This window comes from Rhinoderma darwinii, chromosome 11 (assembly GCF_050947455.1).
Source record: "Rhinoderma darwinii isolate aRhiDar2 chromosome 11, aRhiDar2.hap1, whole genome shotgun sequence".
Classification (NCBI taxonomy): Eukaryota; Metazoa; Chordata; class Amphibia; order Anura; family Rhinodermatidae; genus Rhinoderma; species Rhinoderma darwinii.
The window spans coordinates 31127482-31147966 of record NC_134697.1 but is presented as its reverse complement, the minus strand read 5'-3'; positions in this window follow the sequence as shown (position 1 = coordinate 31147966).

The window sequence follows — 20485 nt, the reverse complement described above, 5'->3', positions numbered from 1 at the left end:
TCCCCGAGCAGAGCTTCAGCTGATGCTCTGCTCGGGAACTCCAGCGATAGGAAACCCCTGAAGTCACTGACCATATATGGACAGTGACTTCGGCAGCAGTACTAGAGTACCCAAGCAGAGCATCAAATGATGCTCTGCTCGGGAACTCCAGCGATAGGAAACCACTGAAGTCACTGACCATATATGGACAGTGACATCAGCAGCAGCACTGTAGTCCCCGAGCAGAGCATTATATGATGCACTGCTTTAGGACTCCATTACTGCTGCCGACGTCACTGTCCATATATGAACAGTGACAGTGATGTTGGCAGCAGTACTGGAGTCCCCAGGCAGAGCATCCGCTGATGATCTGCCTGGGGACTCCAGCACTGCTGCCAAAATCACTGTCCATATATGGAAAGTGACGTCGGCAGCAGTACTGGAGTCCCTGAGCAGAGCATCAGCTGATGCTCTGCTCGGGGACTCCAGCGATAGGAAACCCCTGAAGTCACTGACCATATATGAACAGTGACATCAGCAGCAGCACTGGAATCCCCGAGCAGAGCATCAGATGATGCTCTGCTTTGGGGCTCCATTACTGCTACCGACGTCACTGTCCAAATATGAACAGTGACAGTGATGTTGGCAGCAGTACTGGAGTCCCCGGACAGAGCATCAGTTGATGCTCTGCTCGGGGACTCCAGCGATTGGAAACCTCTGAAGTTACTGACCATATATAGACAGTGATGTCGGCAGCAGTACTAGAGTACCAAAGCAGAGCATCAGATAATGTTCTGCTCAGGAACTCCAGTGATAGGAAACCACTGAAGTCACTGACCATATATGGACAATGACATCAGCAGCAGCACTGGAGTCCCCGAGCAGAGCATTAGATGATGCTCTGCTTTGGGGCTCCATTACTGCTGCCGACATCACTGTCCATATATGAACAGTGACAGTGATGTTGGCAGTAGTACTGGAGTCCCCAGGCAGAGCGTCTGCTGATGCTCTGCTCGGGGACTCCAGCGATAGGAAACCCCTGAAGTCACTGATCATATATGGACAGGGATGTCGGCAGCAGTACTGGAGTCCCTGAGCAGAGCATCACCTGAAGGACTCCCTTATGAATAATTACAAGGGGAAATTCCAGTTCGCATAGAATGTTTCCTTTTTTATGATCACCTAAATTGTTTCCAGCACTTATAAAGTTAAATGTCCATCGTGGTTATCTGGAGACAGCTCACTTTTAGATCTTACTCACAAACCCAGTTTAAACATTAGCACAGTTAAATGACTAATTATAATCTAAAAGTAAACTTTGTCTGACTTTCATACCAGAGGAGCAAATCGATATACCCTTCTGTGACAGTTGTACCGAGGACAATGTTACTTGTAGATTGTCTCACGTGTTCCATTGAAGTGATCTGGTCATCATATTATAACAAGTGAGAGTATATTTTCATTTTAAAATTGCCATGGCATCCAGATATCAGGAAACAGATGACAGTTCATCGATTTATCAATGTATTTATGTCTGAACCCCAAGTTTATGAAGCACCAGTGCCACTATTTTCCAACATGTGTTGGGAAAATTTGGTGGGTTGCGCAGATTGCAACTCATTATTAACAATCTCTTCAGCTTTTCTTATTAGCAAAGTGACAGACAAAAATGGCAGGCCCAACCCGGCATTGTTTTCATCTGCATCAACTGGTTGCCTACTCCTAAGGCCAGCCATGGGCGCATCCCTCATATGGTGTGCCAATATTAATAAATCTTCTGTAAACAGTTATTGTCATTTGAGGACATTTACTAAGCACAGTTCAAACAAAAATTGTGCCAATAAAATGGGGCACATAGTCTGCATCAAGTTTATTATATGTTTTATACACTCTTGACTTCTATCTTGAAGGTATCTAGAACAAAGCGTATGGATAAGATGAGGTATAAAATAAGTAGAACAAAGAATTTATATTTACGGTGATTTCTTTCCATTTTAGGAGGTAATACTTTTCAATTTTAAGTGGAGAACAAGACAGGAACCTGCGTTACTATGGGGTGTAAGGTCAGCACAGTTTGCTTCCTTGATCTGTCGTATCGTGGAACATAACAGGTCACAAAGTCAACAGGAAAAGTCTGACACTGGCTATAGCACAACTGTAAAGTAGTTGGTAAATGTAAAGATTCAGGAAGCCTGGAGCACATGAGACACATTACCAAAGAACATTTAATAACAAGATACAATCAGTCTGTAACCATATTACAACAGCAAAGTAAAATATAACTGTACTTAAAGGCATATAACACTGGAAAATATAACACATGTTGAAATATGCTCGGCCGAGCGTGTATGTGTTCTCAGAAAGAGGCAGTGCCAGACTCGTCTGGCAGCGGCTTATCTAACAATAATCAAAAGGATCGGACATGTTGAAATTCAACATGCCTGAATGTTTTCTCCCCCAACATCTGCCGTTGGGGGAGAGTCGGAATGCCACCATACACAGTAGTTGGTTGGCCGGTCCCGCCAAAATTAAAGGGTTCGGCCGACACACATCTAATGTGTATCGCCACCTTTAGTGTCAGAAATGTAAAAAATCCGGTATATATTTTTTTCATAATGGACTGATGCACTTTGTCATCGATTTGAGATCTATAGAAATGAATCGTGTCTGTTTATAAAAAATAAATAAATAAGCAGCATCACAATAATCTTTATAGAAATGTATCTAATAACAAAAAAACTGTTTGTATCAGTTCTTCAATACATTTTTCAATCAATTTCCATTGACTCCAATGGGGGGAAAAATGATCTTGAAGGATCTGCCTTTTTTTACCCTATAGATGTTAATGAGACAGAAAAACATGCATTCATCGGTGACAAGTGTGAATCTTGCCTTATATATATTATAAGCCATGCAGGCAATATATGAGTGACAGCTGAAAGGCACAGAAATGCGTTTTATGAGTTCATAAAAAAAAGGCGAAGGATAACATTACATTCACAGCTTTATATTTCTCTTTGAATTGCTCTGGTATTGACAGTGTGAACACTCAGGAAGTTGACTTTTTCTTTAATAAATCTGTAGTGCTATCTACACATTAATTATATTTAACCACAAATGTTTTTTTCTTCAAAAGAATCTCCCACACCTTTACCAATCTGTACAAGTGTGCATCATATTATTACTTAAAGGGAAGGTGTCACGAAAAAAATTTAGATATATAATATTGCTTTTAGTATGTTATTAAAATACATTTTATTTATTTGTGTTGTACTTTTTACTTTTTTTTAACTTTTACTTCTCTATGGGGCTGCCAATTTATTTTTCATCTCTGTATCTGTCCTTTAACTACACATACAGAGATGGAATACGGCACATACATCCCCATAGAGGATGCGAACGGGAGCCGTTCCATTCACTATAGCGTAAGCCGTCTGTGTGGGAACGGAGCATGCGCCGCTCCCACACAGACCAAAAGGAAGGTCTTCGGCAGAGCGAAATCCGGCGCCATTTTCATGTGGACCGGAAGCCGCGGCCGGACAGTAAGATGATGACTTCCTGTCATGGCTTCCAGCCATATGCGAAGGCGCAAGGAATAGGAGCAGAGGCGGCAGCGGTGGCAGGAGCAGGTAAGTTATGTTTGTGTATGTGATGTGTGTATTATGTTCGTGTACGTTCGTTTTATACTGTCTGATTACCACTGTATCTAATCCTCCTACACTGTGCATTCGCTCAGAAAATGGCGGCACACAGTGTACTAGGTTTGAAGATTCAACCCCCTCCTTCTCCTGGCACTAGGGAGGGGGGATTGTGTGAGGACACTAGAGCGAGTGTGTCTACCCCAAATTTGCAGCATAAAGCAATGGGTTTGCTTTACCACATTGCCAATGCTGCAATTTTGGGAATTGCTCCCTCTAGTGACCAGAACTAGTGACTAGAATCTAATTTATAATATTTCCTGACTTGTGAAAAAATGTAAAAAAATTAAAACAATGTGTAATCACTTATATACTAACTGTTTAACTGGGAAAAAAAATAATAATTTCTAGCGACACATTCCCTTTAAAGGGTATCCCATCATAGAAAATTGCTAGGGTATGCCATAACATAATTTCTGATCAGTGGCTGTGGCTCTTCATAGTGTTTCTTTGCACAGCAATGCTCCCGGCCACCCACTGCGCAGGGAATATCAATACAGCCCCATTTAAGTGAATGGGGCTGTGCTGCATTTCTCTGCTAAGTGGGCGTCCAGCAGCATCGCTGTGCAGGGAAACATGATGAAAGAACACGTAACTAGCGCTGCTGCCCCTTAATTTTAAGGATCGTGGGGTCCCCACAGTAGAACCCACACCAATCAATAAATGATGGCATATCCTAGAGATATGCCATCCTTTGCAGTCTCAAAGACAAATGACATCAGATCATCAGATCGAGTTCAAGAGAGATTTCGGAGTTTGCACAAATAAGTGTATCTGCGGCTCTTCTGCAATATTATGCAATAAAACAGACAATAGGTAACAAAATCTTTCATAAGAAGCCCCCTATGATCACATAGTAGAATAAAGTTTCAATATAGTCATTAATTCTCGTGTGTTTGTTCCTCCATGCTGTGACCTGTAGTCCCACTGTATACTGCAGTCCTATCTGTGCGTGGACAGTCTCACGGTACCTGTGGCTATGAATGGATGAAAAGTAGTACATGATGCAATCGCTTCTGAAGTTTTTTTTTATATGCTCACAGGATTAAAATAGATACTACAGTCACATCAACTAAAATACAGTAGTGCGTCTCTCAGCCCAAAACTCGATAGTTGATGAACATGATCATTTGTAGAGCGAAAAATGTATAAACGGGGGAAGATAAATAATCTATCAATTCAGCCGATCAAAATCAATAGTGTATGGCCACCATAGGCTATTTTCAAATGGGTCAGATTTGCTGCAGAAAATTCTGTAGAAAATCCAACCCAGATTACGCAGGGAATTCCTTGCAAAAGTTTACACCAAATTGCGTTTAATTTAGTGCAGATTTTCTGCTGGATTTACCACAGCAAAGAACAGCAGAGGGGATAAAAAAAAAGACCATACTCACCTCCCCTGGCGCTCCTGTAGCGATGTGCCAATGCTACCATGGTTGGTCTCTGTGAAGCCGGCCTCATGCACTAGCCAGGATAAAGGAGGGGGGATTGTTTGAGGACACTGGAGCGAGTGTGTCTTCTCCAATTTTGCAGCATAAAGCAATGAGGTTGCTTTACCACATGCCAATGCTGCAATTTTGGGAATTGCTCCCTCTAGTGACCAGCACATGGAAATGTTATAAATTAGAATCTAATTTATAATATTTCCTGACTTGTGAAAAAATTAAAAAAATTAGAACAATGTGTAATCATTTATATGCTAACAGTTTAACAAAAAAAAGAAAATATTTTTCTAGCGACACATTCCCTTTAAAGGGAATGTGACGCTAGAAAAAAATATATATTTTTTTTAGTTAAACAATTAGTGTATAGGTGATTAAACATTGTTCTAATTTTTTTAATTTTTTTCACGAGTCAGGAAATATTATAAATTAGATTCTAATTTATAATATTTCCCAGTGCTGGTCACTAGATGGAGCAATTCCCAAAATTGCAGCATTGCATGTGGTAAAGCAACCACATTGCTTTATGCTGCAAAATTTGAGAAAACTCACTCGCTCTAGTGAGCTCTCAGATTCCCCCCTCCTTTATCCTGGCTAGTGACGGGAGAAACGAGGGGATTGAACGGTCAAACCTCCTACACTGTGTGTCGCCATTTTTTGAACTAACACACAGTGTAGTAGGTTTACATACACTAGTAAACACACAGTAAAACACTTACATACACAGAAGAAATAACTTACTTGCTCCAGTCGCCGCCGCTCCCTCCGGTTCGTCCGCTCCGTCTGCTACCGCCGCTCCAAGTGCACAAGTCCGGAAGCCGCGACCGGAAGTAGTAATCTTACTGTCCGGCCGCGACTTCCGGTCTACAGGAAAATGGCACCGGACGGCGCACAGTTGAACTTGGACTGTGTGGGAGCGGCGCATGCGCCGTTCCCACACAGACGGCGTACAGCATAGTGGATGGAACGGGCCCCGTTTGCAGTCCCTATGGGACTGTAGCTGCCGTATTCCATGTCTGTATGTGTCGTTAATCGATACATACAGAAATGGAAAAAAAAATGGCAGCCCCCATAGGGAAGAAAAAGTGAAAAAATAAAAAAAAGTAAAACACAAACACACAAATAAATATAAAAGTTTTTAATAAAACACTAAAATCAAACTGATGTAAACATTTTTTTTTTCGTGACACTGTTCCTTTAAAGAAGCACCCTGGCAAATCTTTTTTTCCTTTTTCTGCCCCCTAGTTTGAAAATGTGATGAAGTGAAATGTAGCGAGGTGTATTGACCGTCCGTCTCTATGCAAGTCTATGAGAGCTTCAATGTAAGTCTCATAGACTTGGATTGAGAAACTGGCCTCCGATTCCTACAGCAGACAGTGTAGGATTTGGGTGGTCTGAGTGAATATCACATAACCAAACGGTTACCTAATTTTAAAAAGGGGGGGTGGATTTTTTTTTATGGGGTGCATTAAGGCAAACTCAGGGAGGACAGAAGCCTCCTATAGAGAAGGATAAAAGTTTGGCTCAAGGCAAGACATTAAAGAGATTACAGTGATCTAGCTGGTCAGCTACACAGGTGTTTTGAATGAAAGAAATTCAGTCTGATCCGGAAAGGGTGAAAAACCATTGGTCATGCTGTGGTTAAGGCTTCTGTTTTAGAATGGAAGGGGTTTTGTTTTTTTACCAGAGACCAGTAAAAAACATTTCCTATTTCTACTTTAGAAAAATAAAATGTGCACTTTCAGGTCTGAAAATTCTCACCTTTCTGAGATGTGAGACAAGTCTCATAGAAGTAACAATTGTCAGACATGGAAATGCACCCATGGTCTTCAAACTGCAAATGCCACATCTGAGCCGCCAGTCTAGCAGGACTGGAAACAAATACATGTGTGTTCCGACATCTGAGCAGCCAACTGTGGACAAGAAGGCGGCATGCATCCTGATCAGTGTTAACATTAGACAATGGATGTTATTAGCATAAATTAGTGCCCCCCCTTGTTTACTTCAGGTACCTTATGTTAAGGTTCAGTCTAGTTACAAAATTTATTTCCGAAGTTTTTTTAATCAGGTTTTAATACTAAGGGTATGTTCACACGCACTATTTACGGACGTAATTCAGGCGTTTTATGCCTGGAATTACGGCCGAAAATACTGCTTGAAAGCGTCGGCAAACATCTGCCCATTCATTTGAATGGGTTTTACGATGTACTGTGCAGACGGTCATTTTTTTTACGCACCTCTGTCAAAAGACGGCACGTAAAAAAGATGCCTGCGTCAAAGAAGTGCATGTCACTTCGCCTGAAAACCGCTCCATAATTTCAGCCGTAACGGACGTGCACGTGTGAACATACCCTAAGGATTGCTATTTTCTCATAATTCTGCGTTGTGCCATTCCTTTGTTATTCCTCCTTGAAATTTATGAATAAATTGACAACTGGGTGTTACCATTCCCTTTGTTAAAGGGGTGTGTCCCTTCATATCTCTCTCTGTCAGCACTGATTGGAGATTATCAGTCTGAGCAGAGACACACCTCCAGCTGGTAACACCCAGTTGTCAATTTATTCATACATTTCTAGGAGGAATAACAGAGGAATGGCACAATTTACAGTTCTGAGAAAATATGCTTCAGAAGTGTTATGGCATGGGGAATATAATTATTTACTAATACATGTCATGGGAGGTAAAAGGTTCTCTTTAAAGAGGTTGACTGGTGTAGAAAACCCATATTAGGGTATGCTGAGTCAATAAGCTAGAGCAGAAAATGGGTACAAAGAGAATGTCTCGCTCTGTAGGACTCGTCATGTCCATGCATTACATATACAGTCCATTAATTTCAGTTTTCACCATGTAATTTGTCTTCATTTCCCTTGTGGTGGCGCTGCAGAGGGACTGAACACTTGCTGACGGTTTCCCTGCAGATTACAGTTGATTATAATCATCTTAATTTAGGGGAATTCTAATAACAAAAAGGGGCTGTAAAAAGTTGACAACCCCTTTTAAGGAGAGCAAACAAAGACGTGTCTGTAGACATAAGGAGGTTTTACACTGGGCGATTATCGGGCAGACAAGCGTTCACAGAACGCTCGTTGATGGAGTAACGACCCCTTGTCCCCATACATAGCTCCGAGTGACAGGAGCAAACGAGCGCCGATCAACGATGACTCGTTTATCGGCACTCGCTGCACCGGCCAAATATCGGCCGGTGTAAAAGGGCCTTTAAAGAGGCTCTGTCACCACATTATAAGTGGCCTATCTTGTACATGATGTGATCGGCGCTGTAATGTAGATAACAACAGTGGTTTTTATTTAGAAAAACGATCATTTTGATGGAGTTATGAGCAATATTAGCTTTATGCTATTGAGTTTCTCAATGAACAACTGGGCGTGTTTTACTATATGACCAAGTGGGCGTTGTACAGAGGAGTGTGTGACGCTGACCAATCAGTGACCAATCAGCGTCATACACTTCTCTCCATTCATTTACACAGCACATAGTGATATAGCTATATCGTTATGTGCAGCCACATACACAAACACTAACATTACTGCAGTGTCCAGACAATGAATATACATTACCTCCAGCCAGGTCGTGATGTGTATTCAGAATCCTGACACTTCGCTAACACAATCCTGACACTACAGCACAGCAAGAGTAATCTCATTTGAAATGACAGTTGACAGCGTAATCTCGCGAGATTACGCTTGTTGTGCTGTAGTGTTGGGATTGTGTTAGCGAAGTGTCAGGATTCTGAATACACATCACGTCCTGGCTGGAGGTAATGTATATTCATTGTCAGGACACTGGAGTAATGTTAGTGTTTGTGTATGTGGTTGCACATAGCGATATATCTATATCGCTATGTGCTGTGTAAATGAATTGAGAGAAGTGTATGATGCTGATTGGTCACTGATTAGTCAGCGTCATACACTCCTCTGTACAACGCTCACTTGGTCTAAAGTAAAAACACGCCAACTTGCATAAAGCTAATATAGGTCATAACTTCGTCAAAAATGATTGTTTTTCTAAATAAAAAACGCTGCTGTTATCTACATTACAGCGCCGATCACATCATGTACAATATAGACCACTTATAATGTGGTGACAGAGCCTCTTTAAGTCTTATATATAACCTTTTTATCAGCAGGAGTATTTCTTGTTGGACTGAAAAGAATGGATGATGGTATGTAAAGAAGAGTATGTAAGAAGTATGTATGTTAGTAAGAAGATGCAAATATAGGGAAGTACAAGCCCTTACAATAGCCCTTAATAACCATTATCATACAGCTGTCCTGGAGAGTTTCGCCATGCTTGCAACAAGAAAATCAAAAAGCTTATTTGTCAACCACAACCAGTTCCCTTTTAATACTCTACAAACCATCGTGCCCTTTTCCAGCCTGTGGAAAGTGTTATCTTAAGCAGCTTTTTTGGGCAGGAAGTTATGTTTATCACTTCCCCTCAGTCACAGTATGTCTAGAACTTACACATAAGAGTACAGATTGCATCAAAACAGTAGGTTCTTGTGTATTTAGCTCATCAAAGGAGTGGACCCCAAGGACTTGATATCACTTGACTGCATGTGCAGTCATGTAGTAAAATAAGGTCTATCTTAAAAGTGCAACGATTCTGCCACTTTACCCCTTCACTTCTGGAAAGTGTATCCAGAGTTGACGATGTTCACACGACATAAATATTTCTATTGCCTTCTGTTGCCTGGAAAGTTTCACTTCTTTTTTTCTTTGCTATTTACCGTTTCTGATTGGCATGGTTTGTGTTTAATGAATTTTAAAATAGGTTTACAAAGCTTGCAAAAAGTTAAAAAAAATTGCAGGATGGACAACTAGCGCTTTAGGTTTATGAAATCAAGCAGTAAAGCTGGTCATCGAGATTAATTTCTATTAATCAACAAAGACCAATAAACCACCAGATAATTTGACACATTTTTGATCTGTCTTGTTCCTTTTTTTTTAGACGGTAGATCGCCCTAACCTGACGTTCATGGTATGATCAGTCAATCAATTGCCACTTATCTGTCAATATTTAACTGTGCATGATAATAAATCCAAATTCAATGGTTTATTGTATTATTAAATATATAAAAAGTTGTAACATAGTGACAAAAAAGGTATAATTGTATGGGGGGGGGGACAAAAAAAATGTCTCAAAGGTGGGGTTGAGTGCATAATAAAGTTGGGTGACCCGATAGTCTGTAAGCAACAAGTGTAAAACGAGGACTGAAGTCAGAAATGTCCAGGACTGGGATGAAAAGATGGGGCCTCAGGGTGGTGGAAATCAGTGGCAGTTGTCAAATATATAGTTAGACGACCAATCGTTCATCTATTGAGTGGTTGTCCGAATAAAGGGATACAATTAACATGATGTATGTATGGCAAATGAGCTTTTTGTGTTTTCTAAAAGCCTTTAACAATAAGGCTAGGGCTCGACGGCAACATTTGATCGCAGTCCATCGCTTCATCTCAATGTTTCCATATAGGGAAAAAAGTCACTGGTGACTTGTGATGATCACACGGATTCCGGCCATGTCAGATTTCTTGTGATTGTTGCGCAACTTTATTTCCTTAGGAAATCTTTCAGGGGTACACAGGTGTAACTTGTAGCTCCTGAGTCCCAATGAAAAACTGTAACAAGGCCCCCCATCTAACATGTGCCATTTATAATACTGGTGTCTTCTTCTGTGGCAAAAAGGCCCCTCAGGCACCAGGACATGGGGGCAACGGCTACTAATGAACCCCCTATAGCTGCGCTCCTGTGTGGGAAAGTTATTTAAATTTTTGCAAAGTTATTAGAGCATATCAATTTCAAAAAAAGGATTCATCAAAGCAATCTGCATTCAATATGGATATAATCTTCTGATCTTTTGGTACCGCCTACATAGAAACCAACTTCTTAGATCGTATAAGTAATATATGTGTGTAATGTCGGGGTAGGGAAACAGACAAGTGAGCCCTAATCTACCCGCCACTCAGTCCCTGCCTACTTGCAACGACCCGCCCTAGGCGACGGGGTACAACTGGGCGACGGTCCCTACACTCAATAGGTGCACGACAGACAAACAGACAAGGGTACAAAGAAGCCAGGGAAATGGGGAAGTTGCCCACGGGAACACCGTGAGCAACAAGCGAGGTGAACGAGCCCAGTCAAACCAGGAGATGAGCGAGGTACAAAAACGCAGAGCAGAAGAGTGGTCAGAAAAGCCAAGGTCAATCACAAGCAGAGGATCAGTAGTTCAAGAAGCTGAAGCAGGGCCAGGAAACCAACAGAGAAGAATCACAAGCAAAGGAGGAACAGGAAAGGCAGGTATAAATAGACAGAGGGCGGGAGCTAGCTCCGTCTGGCCAGGCTGTGATAGGCTCTCCCACTCCTAAGCCATCCTGGGTGGTGGAAGATGGAGTCAGTCTCACAGACATAGAAGCAGGTGCAGACTGATTACCTATGGGCATCGACACACAAGTTGTGTCTGCTGGCAGATCCTTTACAGTACCCCCCCCTTTTATGAGGGGCCACCGGACCCTTTCTAGGTGGACCTGGTTTATTAGGGAAACGAAGGTGGAACCTCCTGAGCAATACCCCAGCGTGAACATCCCGGGCGGGTACCCAAGTCCTCTCCTCAGGCCCGTATCCCCTCCAATGGACCAGGTACTGGAGGCAGCCTTGGACCATCCTGCTGTCCACAATCTTGGCCACCTCGAATTCTACCCCCTCAGGGGTGAGAACAGGGACCGGAGGTTTCCTCGAGGGACCAAGGACGGGGAGCAGTGTTTAAGGAGGGAGGCATGAAACACGTTGTGTACTCGAAGAGACGGGGGCAACTCCAGTCGGAAGGAGACAGGGTTAAGGACTTCAATGACCTTGTATGGCCCTATAAACCGGGGAGCAAACTTCTTGGACGGGACTTTAAGGCGCAAATTTTTTGACGATAGCCACACCAGATCCCCGACCACAAACATGGGGTTAGCAGAACGTCTTCTATCTACCGGAGTCTTTTGTATGCTCTGGGACTCCTCTAGGTTCTTCTGAACCTGGGCCCAGACTGTGCACAGTTCCCGATGAACGACATCTACCTCGGGATTTTTGGAACTACCGGGTGAAATGAAGGAGAACCGTGGATTAAACCCAAAATTACAGAAAAAGGGGGAGACCCCTGACGAGTTACTAACCCGGTTATTAAGTGAAAATTCAGCAAGGGGAATGAATGAGACCCAATCATATTGACAGTCAGAGATAAAACACCTTAAATATTGTTCTAGAGACTGATTAGTCCTCTCAGTTTGGCCATTAGTTTCAGGATGGAAGGCAGAGGAGAAGGACAGATCAATCTCCAACTTTTTACAGAAGGCTCTCCAAAACAATGAAACAAATTGTACCCCTCTGTCAGAAACAATATTGACAGGGACCCCATGGAGACGCAGGATGTGTTTGACAAACAAGCTAGCTAACGTCTTAGCATTGGGTAGTTTCTTGAGGGGCACAAAGTGGCACATCTTACTGAAGCAGTCTACTACAACCCACACCACCGACTTGCCTTGAGATGGAGGCAAATCGGTGATGAAATCCATGGAGATATGGGTCCAAGGTCTCTGGGGAACGGGCAAAGAACATAGTAAGCCCGCTGGTCGGGACCTGGGAGTCTTGGACCTAGCACAAACTTCACAAGCGGCGACGTAAGCCTTAACGTCTTTGAGCAACCCAGGCCACCAATAGTTTCTGGCAATGAGGTGCTTGGTACCCAGGATGCCTGGATGGCCAGATAGTGCAGAGTCATGATTTTCCCTAAGTACCCTTAGCCGGAATTGCAGGGGAACAAACAGCTTGTTCTCAGGAAGGTTCCCGGGAGCTGAACCTTGATCAGCCGCAATTTCAGAGACTAAATCAGAATCAATAGAGGAAATGATTATACCTGGAGGCAAAACACAAGTAGGATCTTCCTCCGAAGGAGGGCTGGCCATCAAGCTACGCGACAGTGCATCAGCCTGTAATGACCGGGGGGTAGGGAAACGGACAAGTGAGCCCTAATCTACCCGCCACTCTGTCCCTGCCTACTTGCAACGACCCGCCCTAGGCGACAGGGTACAACTGGGCGGCGGTCCCTGCACTCAGTAAGTGCACGACAAATACGACAAACATACAAGGGAATACAAGCAAGGGAAAGGGGCAGTTGCCCATGGCAACACCGTGAGCAACCAGAGTGGTGAACGAGCCGAGTCAAGCCAGGAGTGTGCGAGGTACCAAACGAAGAGCAGAAGAGTAGTCAGTAAGCCAGGGTCTGTATGGAGCAGGAACAAAATAGAAGGAGCTGTAGCTGGGCCAGGAAACCACACGAAAAAGAATAACAAGCAAGGAGGAACAGGAAATGCAGGTATAAATAGACAGAGGGCGGGAGCTAGCTGAGTCTGGCCAGGCTGCGATAGGCTCTCCCACTCCTAAGCCTGCCAGCCTGAGTGGTGGAAGCTGGAGTCAGTCTCAGGGATGTAGATTCAGGTGCTGACTGATTAATTAAGGGAGTTAACCCCGAAGCTGTGCCTGGCAGATCCTTTACAGTACCCCCCTTTTATGAGGGGCCACCGGACCCTTTCTAAGTGGACCTGGCTTACTGGGGAAACGCAGGTGGAACCTCCTGACCAATACCCCAGCGTGCACATCCCGGGCGGGTACCCAAGTCCTCTCCTCGGGCCCGTAACCTCTCCAATGGACCAGGTACTGGAGGGAGCCTTGGACCATCTTGCTGTCCACAATCCTGGCCACCTCGAATTCCACCCCCTCAGGGGTGAGGACGGGAACAGGAGGTCTCCTCGAGGGAGCCAAGGACGGGGAGCAGCGTTTAAGTAGGGAGGCATGAAACACGTTGTGTATACGAAAAGACGGGGGTAACTCCAGCCGGAAGAAGACAGGATTGAGGACCTCAATGACCTTATACGGCCCAATAAACCGGGGAGCAAACTTCTTGGACGGAACCTTGAGACGCAAGTTCCTAGACGACAACCACACCAGATCCCCGACCATAAACAGGGGGTTAGCAGAACGTTTTCTATCAGCCTGAGTTTTTTGTACGCTCTGGGACGCCTCTAGGTTCTTCTGAACCTGGGCCCAGACTGTGCAGAGTTCCCGATGAACGACCTCTACCTCTGGATTGTTGGAACTACCAGGTGAAACGGAGGAGAACCGTGGATTAAAACCAAAATTACAGAAAAAGGGAGAGACCCCTGACGAGTTACTGACCCGTTTATTAAGGGAAAATTCGGCGAGGGGAATGAATGAGACCCAATCATATTGACAGTCAGAGACAAAACACCTTAAGTATTGTTCTAGAGATTGATTAGTCCTCTCCGTTTGACCATTGGTTTCAGGATGGAAGGCAGAGGAGAAGGACAGATCAATCCCCAACTTCATACAGAAGGCTCTCCAAAACAATGAAACAAATTGTACCCCTCTGTCCGAAACAATATTGACAGGGACCCCATGGAGACGCAGGATGTGTTTGACAAACAAGGTAGCCAACGTCTTGGCGTTGGGTAGTTTCTTGAGGGGCACAAAGTGGCACATCTTACTGAAGCGGTCTACCACCACCCACACCACCGACTTGCCTTGGGATGGAGGCAAATCGGTGATAAAATCCATGGAGATATGTGTCCAAGGTCTCTGGGGAATGGGCAACGAACGCAGTAAGCCCGCTGGTCGGGACCTGGGAGTCTTGGACCTAGCACAAACCTCACAAGCGGCGACGTAGGCCTTAACGTCTTTAGGCAACCCAGGCCACCAATAATTTCTGGTAATGAGGTGTTTGGTACCCAGGATGCCTGGATGACCAGATAGTGCGGAGTCATGATTTTCCCTAAGTAACCTTAGCCGGAATTGCAGGGGAACAAACAGCTTGTTCTCAGGAAGGTTCCCGGGAGCTGAACCTTGATCAGCAGCAATTTCAGAGACTAAATCAGAATCGATCGAGGAAATGATTATACCTGGAGGCAAAATACAAGCAGGATCTTCCTCCGAAGGAGGGCTGGCCATGAAGCTACGCGACAGTGCATCAGCCTTAATATTTTTAGACCCAGCCCTATAGGTAACCAAAAAATTGAATCTGGTAAAAAATAACGCCCATCGAGCTTGTCTCGGGTTTAGCCTCCGGGCAGATTCTAGGAAAACCAGATTCTTGTGGTCGGTAAGGACCGTTACCTGGTGTCTAGCCCCCTCCAGGAAGTGGCGCCACTCTTCAAATGCCCATTTAATGGCTAAGAGTTCGCGGTTGCCAATATCATAGTTACTCTCAGTTGGCAAAAACTTCCTGGAGAAGTAGGCACAGGGGCGGAGATGGGTGAGGGACCTGGTACCCTGGGACAAGACAGCCCCCACTCCCACCTCAGATGCGTCAACTTCCACGATAAATGGCTCCATTTGGTTGGGCTGAACCAGCACCGGGGCCGAGATAAAGCACTTCTTAAGGACCTCAAAAGCCTGGACAGCCTCAGGAGGCCAGTGGAGGAGATCAGCACCTTTGCGAGTGAGGTCCGTAAGAGGCTTAGCGATGACCGAGAAGTTAGCAATAAATCTCCTGTAATAATTAGCGAACCCCAAAAAACACTGTAACGCCTTCAGGGAGGCAGGTTGGACCCATTCCGCCACAGCCTGAACCTTGGCGGGGTCCATGCGGAATTCATGAGGAGTGAGGATTTGACCCAAAAATGGTATCTCCTGTACCCCAAACACACATTTTTCTGTTTTGGCAAACAGTTTGTTTTCCCGAAGGACCTGGAGCACCTTCCTGACATGCTCAATGTGGGAGGACCAGTCCTTGGAAAACACCAGTATGTCATCAAGGTACACTACAAGAAATATCCCCAGGTAATTTCTCAAAATCTCATTTATGAAATTCTGGAAGACCGCAGGGGCATTACACAACCCAAAGGGCAAGACGAGGTATTCGAAATGGCCTTCGGGCGTGTTAAACGCAGTCTTCCACTCATCCCCCTCTTTGATGCGAATAAGGTTATACGCCCCCCGTAGATCCAATTTAGAGAACCATTGGGCCCCCTGAACCTGATTAAAGAGATCAGGAATCAAAGGAAGGGGATACTGGTTCCTTACCGTGACCTTATTCAGGCTACGGTAGTCAATGCATGGCCTAAGACCACCATCCTTCTTCTCCACGAAGAAGAAGCCAGCACCTACCGGAGAAGAAGAGGGACGAATGTAACCCTTGGCCAGGGATTCCTGGATATACTCTCTCATGGCTTCACGTTCGGGACAAGAAAGATTAAATATCCTACCCTTAGGAAGCTTAGCTCCTGGTACCAATTCGATAGCGCAATCGTATTCTCTATGAGGAGGTAACACTTCGGAGGCCTCCCTAGAGAAAACATCAGCGAAGTCCTGAACAAAATCGGGTAGCGTATTCGCCTCCTCAGGGGGAGAAATAGAATTAACAGAAAAACATGACGTACAACATTCATTACCCCATTTGGTTAGCTCCCCAGTATTCCAGTCAAACGTGGGATTATGCAACTGCAACCAGGGAAGGCCTAGAACCAAATCGTACGATAATCCCTGCATCAACAGTACAGAGCATTGCTCCAAATGCATGGAGCCAACAAGGAGTTCAAAAACAGGGGTATGCTGTGTAAAATAACCATTAGCAAGAGGAGTGGAGTCGATACCCACTACCGGGACAAGTTTAGGCAAATCAATCAGAGGCATAGCAAGAGACATAGCAAATTTCACAGACATAATATTAGTAGAGGACCCTGAATCCACGAAGGCACTGCCGGTAGCAGACCTACCACCAAAAGAGACCTGAAAGGGAAGCAAGATCTTAGTACGTTTCCTATTTACTGGAAATACCTGTGCGCCCAAGTGACCTCCCCGATGATCACTTAGGCGCGGAAGTTCTCTGGCTGAATTCTTACGCTTAGGACAGTTGTTCACTTGATGCTTGTCATCCCCACAGTAGAAGCAGAGACCATTCTTCCTGCGGAATTCTCTACGTTGTTGGGGGGACACGGAGGCCCCGAGTTGCATAGGTATCTCTGAGTCTTTCCTGGAGGAACGAAGCAACGGAACTTCGGGAGGCATCATGGGGGAGTCGGAGGAGAAAACACATAAACGTTCATGTTGTCGTTCCCTGAGACGTCGGTCAAGTCGTACCGCTAAAGCCATAGCCTGGTCTAGGGAGTCAGAAGAGGGATAGCTAACTAGCAGGTCTTTCAGGGCATTCGACAGACCCAACCTAAACTGGCACCTTAAGGCAGGGTCATTCCACCGAGAAGCTACGCACCACTTCCTAAAGTCAGAGCAATACTCCTCAACAGGTCTCTTACCCTGACGTAAGGTCACCAGCTGACTCTCGGCAAAGGCAGTCCTGTCAGTCTCGTCATAAATAAGTCCGAGAGCAGAAAAGAAACAATCAACGGAGGAAAGTTCAGGGGCGTCAGGAGCCAAGGAGAAGGCCCACTCTTGGGGCCCTTCCTGGAGCCGGGACATAATTATACCCACCCGCTGGCTCTCAGAACCTGAGGAATGAGGCTTTAAACGAAAGTAAAGCCTACAACTCTCCCGAAAGGAGAGAAAAGCCCTCCGGTCCCCTGAGAACCGGTCGGGCAACTTGAGGTGGGGTTCAAGAGGTGCGGTGAGGGGAACTACCAAGGTAGCATCAGGCTGGTTGACCCTCTGAGCCAGAGCCTGGACCTGTAGGGAGAGACCCTGCATTTGCTGAGCCAGGGTCTCACGGGGGTCAATAGTGGTGTCAGGGACCAGGGTAGACTAGGTATGGGCTTGTTATTATGTAATGACCGGGGGGTAGGGAAACGGACAAGTGAGCCCTAATCTACCCGCCACTCTGTCCCTGCCTACTTGCAACGACCCGCCCTAGGCGACGGGGTACAACTGGGCGGCGGTCCCTGCACTCAGTAAGTGCACGACAAACACGACAAACATACAAGGGAATACAAGCAAGGGAAAGGGGCAGTTGCCCACGGCAACACCGTGAGCAACCAGAGTGGTGAACGAGCCGAGTCAAGCCAGGAGTGTGCGAGGTACCAAACGAAGAGCAGAAGAGTAGTCAGTAAGCCAGGGTCTGTATGGAGCAGGAACAAAATAGAAGGAGCTGTAGCTGGGCCAGGAAACCACACGAAAAAGAATAACAAGCAAGGAGGAACAGGAAATGCAGGTATAAATAGACAGAGGGCGGGAGCTAGCTGAGTCTGGCCAGGCTACGATAGGCTCTCCCACTCCTAAGCCTGCCAGCCTGAGTGGTGGAAGCTGGAGTCAGTCTCAGGGATGTAGATTCAGGTGCTGACTGATTAATTAAGGGAGTTAACCCCGAAGCTGTGCCTGGCAGATCCTTTACACAGCCTTAATATTTTTAGACCCAGCCCTATAGGTGACCAAAAAGTTGAATCTGGTAAAAAATAACGCCCATCGAGCTTGTCTCGGGTTTAGCCTCCGGGGAGATTCTAGGAAAACCAGATTCTTGTGGTCGGTAAGGACCGTAACCTGGTGCCTAGCCCCCTCCAGGAAGTGGCACCACTCTTCAAATGCCCATTTAATGGCTAAGAGTTTGCGGTTGCCAATATCATAGTTACTCTCAGTGGGCGAAAACTTCCTGGAGAAGTAGGCACAGGGGTGGAGATGGATGAGGGACCTGGTACCCTGGGACAAGACAGCCCCCACTCCCACCTCGGACGCGTCAACCTCCACGATAAATGGCTCCATTTGGTTGGGCTGAACCAGCACTGGGGCCGAGATAAAGCACTTCTTAAGGACCTCAAAAGCCTGGACAGCCTCAGGAGGCCAGTGGAGGAGATCAGCACCTTTGCGAGTGAGATCCGTAAGAGGCTTAGTGATGACCGAGAAGTTAGCAATAAATCTCCTGTAATAATTAGCGAACCCCAGGAAGTACTGTAACGCCTTCAGGGAGGCAGGTTGGACCCATTCCGCCACAGCCTGGACCTTGGCGGGGTCCATGCGGAATTCATGAGGAGTGAGGATTTGACCCAAAAACGGTATCTCCTGCACCCCAAACACACATTTTTCGGTCTTAGCAAACAGTTTGTTTTCCCAAAGGGCCTGGAGCACCTTCCTGACATGCTCAATGTGGGAGGACCAGTCCTTGGAAAACACAAGTATGTCATCAAGGTACACTGCAAGAAATACCCTCAGGTAGTCTCTTAAAACCTCATTTATGAAATTCTGGAAGACCGCGGGAGCATTACACAACCCAAAGGGCATGACGAGGTATTCGAAATGACCTTCGGGCGTGTTAAACGCAGTCTTCCACTCATCCCCCTCTTTGATGCGGATAAGGTTATAAGCCCCCCGTAGATCAAACTTAGAGAACCATTGGGCCCCCTGAACCTGATTGAAGAGATCAGGAATCAAAGGAAGGGGATACTGGTTCCTTACAGTGACCTTATTCAAGTTTCGGTAGTCAATGCATGGCCTAAGACCACCATCCTTCTTCCCTACGAAGAAGAAGCCAGCACCTACCGGAGAAGTAGAGGGGCGAATGTAACCCTTGGCCAGGCATTCCTGGATAAACTCTCTCATGGCTTCACGTTCGGTACAAGAGAGATTAAATATCCTACCCTTAGGGAGCTTAGCTCCTGGTACCAAATCAATTGTGCAATCATATTCTCTATGAGGTGGTAACACTTCGGAGGCCTCTTTAGAGAAAACATCAGCGAAGTCCTGAACAAACTCAGGTAGAGTGTTCACCTCCTCAGGGAGAGAAATAGAATTAACAGGAAAACGTGACGTCATGCATTCATTACCCCATTTGGTAAGATCCCCAGTATTCCAGTCAAAAGTGGGATTATGCAACTGCAACCAGGGAAGGCCTAAAACCAAATCGGACTATAATCCCTGCATCACCAGTACAGCGCACTGCTCCAAATGCATGGAGCCCACAAGGAGTTCAAAAACAGGGGTATGCTGTGTAAAATAACCATTAGTAAGAGGAGTGGAGTCGATACCCACTACCGGGACAGGTTTAGGCAAATCAATCAATGGCATAGCTAGAGACATAGCAAATTCCACAGACATAATATTAGCAGAAGACCCTGAATCCACGAAGGCACTGCCGGTAGCAGACCTACCACCAAAAGAGACCTGAAAGGGAAGCAAGATTTTATTACGTTTCATATTTACGGGAAATACCTGTGCGCCCAAGTGACCTCTCCGATGGTCACTTAGGCGCGGAAGTTCTTCAGGCTGCTTATTCTTACGCCTAGGACAGTTGTTCACTTGATGCTTGTCATCCCCACAGTAGAAGCAGAGACTATTCTTCCTGCGGAACTCTCTACGTTGTTGGGGGGACACGGAGGCCCCGAGTTGCATAGGTACCTCCGAGTCTTCCGTGG